Here is a 13625-nt window from a genome sequence, read left to right as displayed (position 1 = left end):
TGTCAGCATCTTTTTGATTACATAACAGGTATTTGTTGTGAACAAATTTTCATAATCAATTTTAGAAAAATGCAAACATCCATGAAAAAATATTATACATAGTATTTTATAATCAAGTTTATAGAAAATAAAATTAATCAAATAAAGAACATACTAACATGACAATCAAAATTATTTTTATAATATTTTGCTATGATATTTTAATTAGTTCTTGGAATTTGACGTAAACCGCAAATTATCATGGAATGTGATGATCCTTTTCAATACCTATCGTTTTTCAGCTCTTGAAGGTGACGATATTTGGATGCAAAAATGGGTATATCCTCGAAATACATTTTTAGACAATATTATTGCCTGATTTTCTTCGTTGCAAAAGAGGTAGCCATTCACATGAATAGCTCAAACAATAGTTGATATCACCATTCGGTAAATATTTTAATTGACGAATATCATCGACAGTAGGGTCTCCGGCTCTCTTGCCTGGTCTGAGTAATGTGAGGTTTGTTTGTAACTGATCATATTGTGAAAAAAAAATTAAAATTTAGTACTTTCACCTTATATTGTTGCTTTTGTCGTGCTAATCTCATCCGTGCTATGTAATCCGATGGTGAATTTATTGATGGTTTGAAATAATGTTCCAGCGTCGCATGAACACTGTCGGCCTCCATCATAGTGTGACCCTTTTCTAAAATATGTTGATAAATTAATATTGTTATTGATTTTTTCTTAGCCGTATCGCTAAGAGCACTGGCTAACACCTTAATGCGATTCTGGTAATTACATCCATCAGATATAAGTACCACTTCTTTATAGCTAGGGGTAGATTTTCTAAGTAATCCATAATGCATACTTGATACACCCCCATTTGCTTCATGCCATACGTACAATGACACTTCTTTATTATTTAATTCATATATGATGAAGTTATGAACTTAGAGTTTTTGCTTGTAATACATGGCAGAAGGATCTGTTTTGGGGCACAAAAGTACACTTTAGAGATCCATTGTCAATACCAGTTTTTCAGAACTTGCACTCTTTTTTGAAGCATTTTTGCAGCCCTATAAGAGTTTTTTCGAAGAGTTTTAACCGAAGGTTCCAACAACTCGGCTTGTTATATAATATCTGAAGACACGGATACATTTTTCATTGACGACCGTAGAAGGATCATTATTTATGTGTATAATATTATGTTGTTCACCTGAACGGAATGTTCCATTTAAAATATGAGTATATCCGTCGTCAGGGGGTAGCAATGTAATATAGTCTAGAAATTCAAAGGTATCTGCATTTGAATTTGTGAATTCATTTAAATTTATGACCATCTACGGGAGTTAAAATAATATCTCCAACATTGCTATTATCCGATAGAGAAGCTTCATTAAAAATCTGAAGGAGCTTCGTATCAGAGCCAGAAGCTGTAAAATTACCTTAAGATCCCCCAGATTCTTGATACTTTTTGTGTAGTGCTAATTCATGAATATTTTTCCTCGATGTGACATAAACAATGTTATGAAAATTACATGTCAAAAAAACAATTAAAATGACAATGAACACACAAATGAAAACAGATAAAACGTTTCACTTTTGATTATTGTAAACATAGGAAAGTAAAATTTAAATATTGGCTATTGAGGTGGTAGTTGTTAATATACTTCCTGAATTCTGATAAAACCTTAATGTAGATTATAGCGGCTCTAATCTTTTTAAATAAATTGAAATTAAATAATGGCAAAATGTGTTTTCAACCATGTTGATGTTGATGTTACAATAACTTTACACCTAAGTAACAGAGTAAATAGTAAAAATTACCTCAACCTTACCCACTAAACACTTTTAATTCTTGAATAAATTTATATAATTTTATTATAGTAAGTAGAAGAAATAATATAATTCTTACCATGCAACAAATCAATGGCTAATTACTGTCATGTGACTGACAAAAGTATTAACTTGACTCATTAAAATGTGTGATGAGTGATGAGTCATAATATAATCAATGTTTGTTTGAATTGCACATAACTGTTATTTCATTTAGTAATATCTGCCATGTGATCAATGTCATAAAGGTGATCTTAAGTTAATTACTGCTATGTACACTTATATCACATATCAGATATTACCATCACTGAATTTAACACCGACATATGACAGCTTTTGTTTTTATTTATTTAGAATATTTTGGTAATTCCAATCACATAGCAAGTAGTATAGGTGGATGGAGAAAAAAATAACTTATCCAACGATTTAAATAACTCAAAACTGACAAAATGTGCACATAGCAGGTATTACAGAATCAACGACGATATGTAAAACTTTGTTTATTGTGAATGACTTTCAGATGTTTTTACGAAACAATTTGTTGACACTTGAACCTGACAAAAAGGGCACTATTTTATTACTATACATCGATAGTAATAAAATAGAGAAATAAATTAAATATAAGTCAAAAAATAAATCGATCCCTATATTACCAGTACTTTTAAATGATAGATACAATTATTAATTGCAATGTCAAGAGACATCTTTAGTTAATACATATTATACAGTATTTTTTTTTACCATTTACTGCGATCGATTATTTCAGCGTTAAATTTGCACCAATTCTCCACTAGTCTCCAATGGGTTTTGACTTCATTATAATATTATATTGCCGCAATTCCAGAGGAAATAGATATAAAATGCGGTACATTTATATTTTAATATGTGAGAGGTATGTAGCTTAACAATATAATAGTTTTTAAGACGATTGATATGGTAAAAAAAAATGAACACTAGCATCATGCGAATTACAGTCTTTCCGAAAATAGACTTGACAAAAAACTAAATGTAATTTGCGGACAAATAAAGATTACCTACCGAAGTTATGTTTCCGAATTTATTTTAATAAAGTAGTAGTGGTTAATTATCAGTTATTGTTCGATAAGAATACTAATATACCATACCTGATCAGATTCTATCACTGGCACTTCAGGGTTTATTATATTTGATATAGTATCTTCGCCTGTAAAAAGATGATTGAAAAAATATGAGAAAAAAATAATACTTAAATAAATCTTAACGGTAAATAATACATTTTTTTTTAAATATAATTTTTTCTGTCTCAGTTTTATTTTCGCATATTATGTAGAATACTTACCACACTCGTATTGCGTTTATACAAAAAATAAAGAATTCTATTTAATCATATTGATATTGGTTCGATTTTATTACTAAATTATATCAAATAATATTCAAAATAATCATACGTACCAAAACACTTCCGATTTCTTAAACTTTTCTTCATTTTGTTCCCAAAGAAGTCCTTCGATAACTTTTAGGTACGCGACTGTCCCGAATGTCACGTTATACTAATGAATAATTATTAATGAATATGTATTATTGCATCATCTGTTCTGGTGAAGATTAAAACACTGGAATACAGCGTTGCAATCCACGGGACGTACGACACGCGACACATTGTAAACAAAAGATACGTGCACAATTAATATACTCATGGCTAGTAGAGCCGTCAGCGACAAAACTGCAAACTACAAATACATATTTTGTTCCTATGAGGTAACAAAGCTGTGTCTGGGCTATTTTCGTTTTTAGACTCTATGAGCGGTTGGGAGACGAGAAAATGTAAAATTACATGAATTCAATTCTGCAGCCGTATACCGGACGCCTTATTACAGTTGGATGCAAAATTGAATGAAAGTGTCCTATTAGATGACGCAGTAATGATAGCAGGATGTATATATCATTATATACTCGTATATATAATATACAAGTATAGTATTAATACTATTGACCGAAGGTACTTGATGGAATTTGAATTTAAATTCACTCATTATGATATAATATAGGTTATTTTATTCGTGAATGTTTGATGGTTCAATACAAAAAAAAGGAAAATCTTCCAAATGGTTTTTCATTTTGGAAATAAAAATGTCCAGCGCTCTTGTATAGCAGTGTCTGATTTTAGTAACAGCTGAACGATGGGATCATCCATTTGTAAATTAAATCGCAATGTACCTAGTTGATGGTTTTAAGATTTACTGGACACTGGTAGCGCTAGGGGTAGAGGTTGTGATGGAAAATATTCATCTATAATAATTTCACATATCACATTCAGCGAGCCAATATATCCTAGTCAGCATTGCCAATTGAGCGTTACTGTTGGCAGATCTAGCGTTTTTACCTTTTAGCGTTGATACCTTGCAAAAAACGCATCTGGCTTGTGGCGTTGTTACTAGCATTTTTTAATGCCTCCAACTAGCTTTAAATGTCTTGAAAAACGCTAGATTTAAATTAGTTTATGTATTTTCATGCGCATCAAATTTCTGACTATCGCATACCTACTTAATGAGAAACAAAACACGATGAAAGAATTTCATGCATTATTTAATGTTTTTGTGTATTATTCCGAATCTCCGCATATATCATATAATAATTTAACAATTCATTTAATCTGAGTGTATGTATAAATCGTTTTAATTTTGTTTGCAGGATATCATAGAAGCTGGAGATAGCTGTAGTCAGTCACATTTGAAACGTCGGGTATCAATATACAAGAGATAGTTACAGTACCAGTAGTTGAACATGAATCACAGTGCGCCCACAGATTGCTGATAATTGTGTTGTCAATTGTTGCAATCACTGCTTTCGGATTGGAAATAATGATCATATACTTATATGGATATATTTCTAAATACCATTGAAAACGTAATTCACAAAAATATCGAGATAAAAACATACCTAGCTGAGCCATAAACAAAAATATCTACATGTGACATGACAGCGAAACTTCAACAACCTTTGGATAAAGTAAGTAATATCGCACATGAATTACAAACAAAAATGTTAGGTATTATGGAATAGTAGGCGTCAATAAAGTTATTGTATTGAGTGCTATGTCGCAATTAAAAATATATTTAGGAAAATGGTAAATATGGCGCATAGATTTTATAACTTTCTTTTTAGACCAAACCTAACCTAACCCAATATAACCTAATATAATCTTTGTTTGTGATAATGATGCGTAAAAATGTGTGAAAATTTCAAATTAACAAATTATTGGATCGAAAAGCATCTGTGCCGACAGAAAAGGGTACTTAATATAATTGTCTACATGGAATAAACTTTTTTCATAAAAAAAATATTATGAAAGCTCATGCGGGTATTTTTCTATAATCATAATTACCGGGAAAATATAGAACTCAATCAAAAGCTTTAGAAATATTAGTCATGCTAAATTATAATATGGCATCTAGGTACGTGATAATGTTTATCTTAATATGAGTCAACGATTAACATGTTTGCAAATATGATATTATTAGGTAGGTACCTATGTAAGATGAACTTGAATGGTTTAGCTGCAGCAGACAATAGATATACTTAGCTACATATTGAATTTCAAAGTAATAACCATTTTTATGCAGTGGTTTGATACGAGTTAAGCTCCATTATATTGTATCTATTCGAGGGCTTAGTGTCAAACAACACTATCTACAAAAGTGCAACTTTACAGGAGAGCCAAAAATCGTTATTTTAGATTCTTGTAACTTTACAAGGGAAATGTTTATTTAAAACCTAATGTTAATATTTTATAATTTATTGTGTATTGTACATTTATCTTGCTTATGATGATGTTAAAATTTATAGAGATAGTTTTTAAAAAATATGAAAACAAGGGTAACTTATGTAATTAGCGTTAAACTTTACTGACGATTTAATAAGAAATTAGAAAAGATTGAAATAACGTTGTTTGACTATTATGTAGCCGTAAATACAAAATAACGTTATCTCAAAAAAAAAAAAAAAAAACAATTTTTTTGTAGATAACGTTGTCTGACTTTAAGCACTCGTATTGTTAGCTGGTGTTACGATGGAGTCCAATAATCAAACTCGGTTAGACAACGATTTATATATTTCACAGATCAAAACAGATAGCTATATTCCTATGTTTACTATTACCGGAATGCTATAGGCTTATACCTGAGGCCCTCTTTTGTAGAAATGTGGCAATAGGTAAAATATTTGTAACATACATTCTGCCTACTTTTGGACATCTACTGTATGCAGGGCTCGGCATGAACCGGAACAGGAATCGTGGAATCGGTAAAATTATCGCACCGTCTCGTGGAAAAAACAATTTGACTGTCTGAGCTAGATAGGCCATAGGTACCAAAACAAAAAATTTAACACACTTATTTATATAAAATACACATAAAATTTGATAACTATGTAAATATCTTCAGAAAATTGTCGAGCGTTCCGGCCCGTAAACTTTTCCATTTCGAGCGCTGACGGTATGTTTGTTTTTCTACGTTAGCCAACTCCTTGTTTTAGGATAATTAGGCCAAAAATATTAGGGCTAAAATAATGCTATCTAGGTAGGTATAACATGTTATGTAAAAAATAAAGTGACAATAAGTTCCAGTTCCAAGCATGATCGATATTTAGATACGAGGGTGGGTCAATAAGTCCTTAGAAAAGCCAACAGGTGGCGCGACTAGTACTGTAAGCGGTTTGTTTTCATGCAGCGGCACTACCGATTCAGTATGCTGCGAAGTTTCAATCAGATTGGTCGGGTTGTTGTGTGTTTCTCGTACATTTAAAAAAAAAATTTGCTTGTTTACAAAAAAATTGAGTTTAGAGCTGTTATTAAACATTTTAATATAAAAGGGTTAACAGCAAAGGAAATAAAAAATGAGTTGGATTTAGTTCACGGCATATCTGCTCCTTCACTTGCAACTATTTATAACTTTTTAAATGAATTTAAACGTGGTCGTACATCAACAAAGGATGAACCACGCTCAGGACGTCCTGTAGAGGTGACTACACCAGAAATGATCAATAAAATCCACGATATGGTGTTAAAAGACCGAAGATTAAAGTTGAGTGAGATAATTGAGGTTACAGGGATCTCAAAAGGTAGCGTCATTTCTATTTTACATGACAAATTGGGCATGAAAAAAAATTCTGCAAGATGGGTGCCGCGTTTGCTCACAGTCGACAATAAACGCAATAGGGTGGTGGCCTCTAAAGCCCTGTTGTCGTTCATGCAACGCAATCCGGATGAATTTTTTCGTCGCTTTGTGACTGTAGATGAAACATGAATACACCACTATACTCCCGAGACGAAAGAACAGTCAAAGCAGTGGATTGCGAAAGGCGAACCATGTCCAAAGAAGGCGAAAACCGTAAAATCAGCTGGTAAGGTTATGGCTACTGTATTTTGGGATGCACGTGGAATTATTTTCGTTCACTATTTGGAAAAAGGAAAAACAATAACAGGGGATTATTATGCATCTTCATTGGACCAGCTAAAAACAAAATTGAAGAAAAACGGCCTCATTTAAACAGGAAAAAAATCCTCTTTCATCAGGACAATGCCCGTGTTCACACATGTTTACGATCAATTGCTAAAATTGAAGAATTGAAGTTCGAATTAGTCGACCACCCACCGTATTCGCCAGATTTAGCCCCCAGTGACTTTTTCCTTTTCCCAAACTTAAAAAAATGGCTAAGTGGACAATGTTTTTTTTCAAATGAAGAAGTCATCGATCGGACAAATGCTTATTTTGAGGACCTTCCGAAAACTTATTTTTCTGACGGTTTAAAAAAAATTGAGAAACGTCTAACCAAGTGTATTGAGCTCCAAGGAGATTATGTTGAGAAATAAAAAAAAAATACAAAAATAAAAACTGTTTTAATGCTTTTTTCTAAGGAATTATTGACCCACCCTCGTACAATACTTGGAAAATACACGTTTACCCAAAGGTTGCTTGTACGCATACCTACCTAGGCAATATTAGCCATAATCTAAAAAACCACGATGGTTATAAAAGTAACGTTTACTTCATTTTAAAACTATTTTATTTTAATAAGTATTAGCAAAATGCGAGGTATAAAAAATCATTTTTCTTTGCAAACAAATGGGCAGAGTACCTATTGTCAAGACAGCTCTCTCTACCAATCATTCCTGACGATCAATTAGCCACCCTGATACTACCTGCAAACTGCTCCCAGCAACCGGTCCTTTTCCGCTTATAAAAATATTTCGAGTTATCGAAGACACAATCTTACTACCGAACATTTGGAACAGTACCTGATTGTGAACGTTTATAAGAGTACAAAATGTTAAATATTTGTTAATTAATAATTATCGTCGATACTTACTAATTGTATGCTAAACATTACTATTTTTTTTATGCGTATTTTGACACTTTTCATGCATATTTTAAGCATATTTCATGCATATTTGAAGCTTTGTATGTTGCATATAATCTGGTCTCTAATGATTAGTATTGAAAATGGAATTGGTTTCCAATATTATAAATGAGTTTGCAATAAAAAAGCTAGTTTTAGTTAAAAAGTTAATTTTATATAAGTAAAAGTAAATTAAGTAACGTACTGTACCTAGTATTTTATTTTTGTATTTTCATTTTTAATTATAAGTACGAAGCGTTAATAATTTAATATTATGTTTTGTTGTTTGTTCTATAGAGTACTGCCCAACAAGATTTAGGCACAAGCCAAAGGTGCTGTCGCCAACTAAATGTAAGGAGCTTGTTAGTTCACAGTTTTAACACGTAGCAAAGAAGTTCTTGTTGGACAGTAAGAAGTATGGGACATCATATTTCAATTAGCACCTAAGCGCTTGGCCAGAGTGGACGCACGGAATAGCAGCATTGTCAGGCGCGGGTAATATGTCCGCAGTAGCCCGTGGGTCTGGTCTGCCTGAGCATATCCATGTGGAATAGTTTAATGTAATTTTGTAATTAGGTTTCTAATTAATGAAGTCAAGATATAATATAATATATACTTATTTATTGTAATATTTAACCTAATTTTTAGTGAATATGTCAGTTAAAAACAGGCGTTTGACGCTAATACTATTTCTTTGTTTATAAATTTCATGTTGTGAACGTCTTGTATTTTAATTTGTTATACCTGTTCACTATATGTAAATATCAGTTAGTCTCTTGTCAAACAATAAAAAAATAATAATAAATAATAAATCACATATTGGACAGCACTAATTAGTATTTTTGCCTACACATCTTCCTTCAGATGCATGAGCTATCAGCTAACAAAACACACAATAAATATTATATAAATAAATGAATCAATATTAAGATTATAGTTTAAGTTAGTGTAGGTACATATTTCAAATCTTGTTTTTTCCTTTTAATTTTTTTTCTTGCATCTTTGTTGTTATATCTGTAAGCCACTTCTATTTTAACAGTGGTCACAAAGATGTTTACGAATTCTCCATGAAACCCTGACACCGCTCGCGAAACCCCGGTGAGGATCACTGCCCATGTGAATAATAATCTAACAAATAATTCAGTATTTCTGGCTATTTTGTTTGAAATTGATTTGCCAGAACGTCATTATAAAATAAAATGTTATTTGCATATTTTGGACACAGCGATATCCAAATCTGAACTCATGAACATTTGTAATGTCTTTTTGAAAAAAAAATGATTCGATTCGCGTCCATGTACTCTAGTTATAACTACCGCTAAGCTATACGTCATTTATCTAAATGCAACAATATAAACTTGTCATGGTTTTACAATAACCCGATGAAGCGCTTTCTAAATTGCGTTAATTTTGTATTTTAAATCAAAGTATGTTAATATAATTAGCTTAACCCACGGTGGCCGCGCGGCATAAGCGGTGGACTATCACGCTGTGGGTCTCAGGTTCGAGTCCTGGGTCTGGCAAGTACACATATTGTTTTTCAGTTAGTGTGTGAGTCAGGGTATGGACCAAATAGGTTGAGCAAGTGGCTGACATCCATTTCTCGTAAAAAACAAAATCTGTTAATCTCCTAACCTACTCTGTGGAGGCCCATATGATCCTATTAGGATCGGACATGGTCGAAAAAAAAAATAAAAAAATATTATTAACTCTTCACTGCTAAAGACACGCTTGGCGTGTGGCCATACTTATACTTTTACTGCTGACCAGTTAATTACCACATTTAATTATCATGCTAATTGCTACATGCCAGGCGTGTCTTTAGCAGTGACCGAGTTGTGGTAATTAACTGGTCAGCAGTGAATGTGTTAACTAGTGTCAGAATCATTGCATATTTTTGTTATAACGTACCTACTTGCACTTGCTAATATTTACTTTAATAAACTATGTATCATTTTTCTGAATAATTCAAAAAGATTTAAGAATGTACAGTGGAACCCCGATCTACCATTCTCGCATAAATCGTTTTCCCGTATGGATTGTTCATTTTTGAAAGTCCCGCCAAACACACCCATAAGAATAAATATTCCCGCATTAAACGTTCCCCGATTTATCATTTACCTCGATCTATCGTCTTTATTATGGTCCTGTCACAAATATTATCCCGATTGACCGTTTTTGTTGAATATTATTCATTTCGCTTTCGTATATTGTTTATGATACATACTGGCCTTTAAGTCGCGTCGCTTTGTTTGCACATGTCGGTCGGCGCTCAATTTCGCCTGACCGTTCAGTCGCGTTGCTTTTGCCTCGTATCTCGTATCACGAATTTTTATAAGTCGCAACTAAAATGCCCCCCATGAAGAAAACTAGAACTCTAGCTGAAAAACTTAAAATAATTCGAGATGCCGAAATTTTTTTTATTATATATATCGCATTTATCGTTTTTTTTAGTAGAATCGGGGTTTCACTGTACTGTGTTTTCTGTATCAACCGTGTAGTGTTTTCAAATTATGTATGTTCAATAAAAGAATATTACGTTCTTAAATCTCTTTGTGTTATTCGTTGAATAAAAAAAGAAATACCTAGTTAGTTTATCACATAATGCTCAAAAAGAATATTTGTATGGTGAAATTGATATTCTTTTGACATACTTAATATACCTATTAAGCCGGTATAACGCATTAAGAGTTGTCTTACCTAGCAATCTGTAGCTCCGCCGTATACACTCTATTGATAGTATTTGTAATTCTGCCATCCGGAACACATGGACACATAAATTAGTAATGAAAATAAAATAAAATTTAATCTGACTTTAGATATAATTTATGATGTTATAAAAAGTGGTGGCTCGTCCATATGCACTCGGAACTGCAGCACCCCCAAGCAAATTGAGAAAAATCGAATATTATAATATACATAAATTTATGTATAGATATTATATGAAAATATCAATTTTATTTAAGCGTGAATTAAGCTCGCCCGCGCACCGATATATCCAATAATTATCATACACTGCGGTATTGCAGTACCGTTTTCAAACGAATATGCTCGAATGGGCACAGAAGGGGTGCGGGGAGCGGGGCAACGCAGCTGGGATCTTGATCGGTACTGCAGGCCAGACAGTGTATCCCGCGTTTCTGTGTTTGTATGTTAGCACACGCGCGCCAGCAGAGGAAAGAAATATAGCTTTAATGATCTATTAACATTGTTAAAATTTATTTCTGCAAGCAATTTATGCAAAGTTCTCTATTTTAATTACTTATTAATATAATTAATAATTTATAATTAATTATGATGTTGGTAGTAAAATATAAACCAAATAAACATTTTTTTTATTTTTAATCAACCGCAGCACCCCCAGATATCTTATCCACGAGCCGCCACTGGTTTTAAACAAGTAATAAAAATGCGAGAAACTTTTATTTTGTATAAAAGTAAATTATTTTATTTTAATGTTTTTATTTGTAATGATCAATAATGAAAGAATAAATTACTTAATATTTAATTGGTTCATTTAGTTCTTTAAAAGTTATATTAGCATTAAAAACAGACATCAGACATATGAAAAATTTGATTGCTGACATTTAAATTCTTGCATGTTCATTTTAATACCTAAGTACCTACTTAATTTAATCTCTTTCACTACTTTTTTTTACTTACTTTAAGTACCTACTTAATTTAATCTCTTTCAAATATGAAAATCATTCAGATATCAATTTTGGGCAGAACTATATAATTCAAGGAATTTAATTACATACAATAAATAAAATAAATTGAAGGTTTCAATTTATTTATTGTATTATTTTGTCATAATATGCATTGGTTTTTAATGTCATACATAATATAAGTCATTGGGTAATATTATAAATTTGCATCTATTCGAATATATTTAGTCAATACAAAAAGTCTCTTCTAATCATGTTTACTGTTGTTGATTTTTGTCGTTCAATATGAATATTTTTAAGAAAATAAAGTATTTATTTCAACAATGTTTTTATATTTACTCATTTTATATTATTTTATGGGAGGTGGAAAATATGGGGTGGCACCTGGGCGGCAGCCAGCGTTAGCGCGGCCCTGACTTTGAGCTGACCAAATAGCAGAATGTCCCCGTGCGAAATGCTGGTAAAATTCCGAAAAATACGGTGTAGGCGCAAGAATACTGATAAGAGTTGTTGCGAATATATGTAGCTCACGAACGCTGGACCTGCTCTTGCTTTTTCGTTAATTCATTCTCGGCAGAATTCACCTCCATATTCCACTGTCCATAAGTATTCCTAATGAAAGATACAAATTAATTAGTAGATATAGAGTATAGACCGACAACTATAACTTGAGGCGTGACCTCGGTGCTAGTGTAGCGTGGTGAGTATTGTCAGTGTATTACGAACTATAAGTTATCAACACCGCCACACTTCTAGTTATAGTTGTTATTCATATAACAAAACTTATTGAAATTACACCGATCCGGCAAGACAAGCTAGTATCGTGTTAGATATCTAATGTAGACTTTAAAAATAACAATTAAGTTTTTATGATAAATATTTGTCTTTTGATAAGTGTTTTGATAATTTCCATGCACACAATATAATTTTTTTAATTTTTGTTTCTTTGTTTTTTAATAAGTCAGAATCAACAATGATGTAATGCATACTCGAAAATAATGCTACGGCAACAATTAGTCATTACAAGTGTGTCATCACATACTGTCCGACAAGAAGATCTAGGCAATAACCGGAAGTCGCTAGTGCGGTTAAAAGTAGGAGGAGTTTGTTAGTTCACAGTTTTAACACATGGACAACTCGTCGCTAACCGGAAGGCGCTTCAATCGAAATGCAGTTAAAAATGGGAGGAGCTTGCTAGTTCGCAGTTTTAACATGTAGCCAAGATCTTGTTGTACAGTAGCCTGCAGTGCAGGAACGGTGAAGCAAGGCGCAGGCCTGATGGTATCACGTTGATTTCATGGAGGGAAGGGAAATGTACGGTTTGGGATGCCACTGTGGTGGATACATTTGCGACATCTCACCTAATAATCAGTTGAATCGTCAGGTTCAGCAACTCTTTTAGCTGAGTCTGACAAAGCCAAATAATATGACTGTCTGTCACCAAATTATATCGTCTGTCTCCTGGGTTTCGGGACATTTGAAGCCAGGGGACCATCCGCTTGGAAGACAGTGGCTGAGCTTGGTCGTCGCTCGATTGAGAAGATAGGTGAGTGGTGTTCAACTGAGTATCTGAAACAGCGAATATGCATATTATAAATTTAAAGAGCTAATGCAGTTACTGTTTTGGGTACTCTTGAGATGTCCAGGGGACTGGAGGAGATATTTTATGTACTAGGGCAGGGTATCCCAAACTATGTTCCGCGGAACACCAGTGTTCCGCCGAACCTGAATAGGTGTTCCGCGACAATTTGGAAAGGATTTATA

The 13625-nt window shown here is 32.8% G+C and overlaps 1 long non-coding RNA gene across 3 annotated transcripts in view; it reads right to left on the bottom strand.

Moving 5' to 3' along the window:
- Positions 1-11969: 11969 nt before the first annotated feature.
- The window catches only part of LOC147063159 (uncharacterized), a 42894-nt gene continuing 41238 nt past the window's right edge, over positions 11970-13625 (bottom strand). For all 3 annotated transcript variants that reach the window (XR_015072066.1, XR_015072065.1, XR_015072067.1), the window contains exons 6-7: positions 13223-13430; positions 11970-12473 (exon numbers count right to left, since the gene is read on the bottom strand). This is a non-coding gene — a long non-coding RNA (uncharacterized LOC147063159). The remainder of the gene's footprint in view (positions 12474-13222; positions 13431-13625) is intronic.

Source organism: Rhyacophila brunnea, unplaced genomic scaffold, assembly GCF_057557595.1.
Source record: "Rhyacophila brunnea isolate RB1 unplaced genomic scaffold, BYU_Rbru_1.0 scaffold_9, whole genome shotgun sequence".
NCBI lineage: Eukaryota > Metazoa > Arthropoda > Insecta > Trichoptera > Rhyacophilidae > Rhyacophila > Rhyacophila brunnea.
Note: the sequence above shows the minus strand (reverse complement) of the source record. Positions and strands in the feature narration are given on the sequence as shown.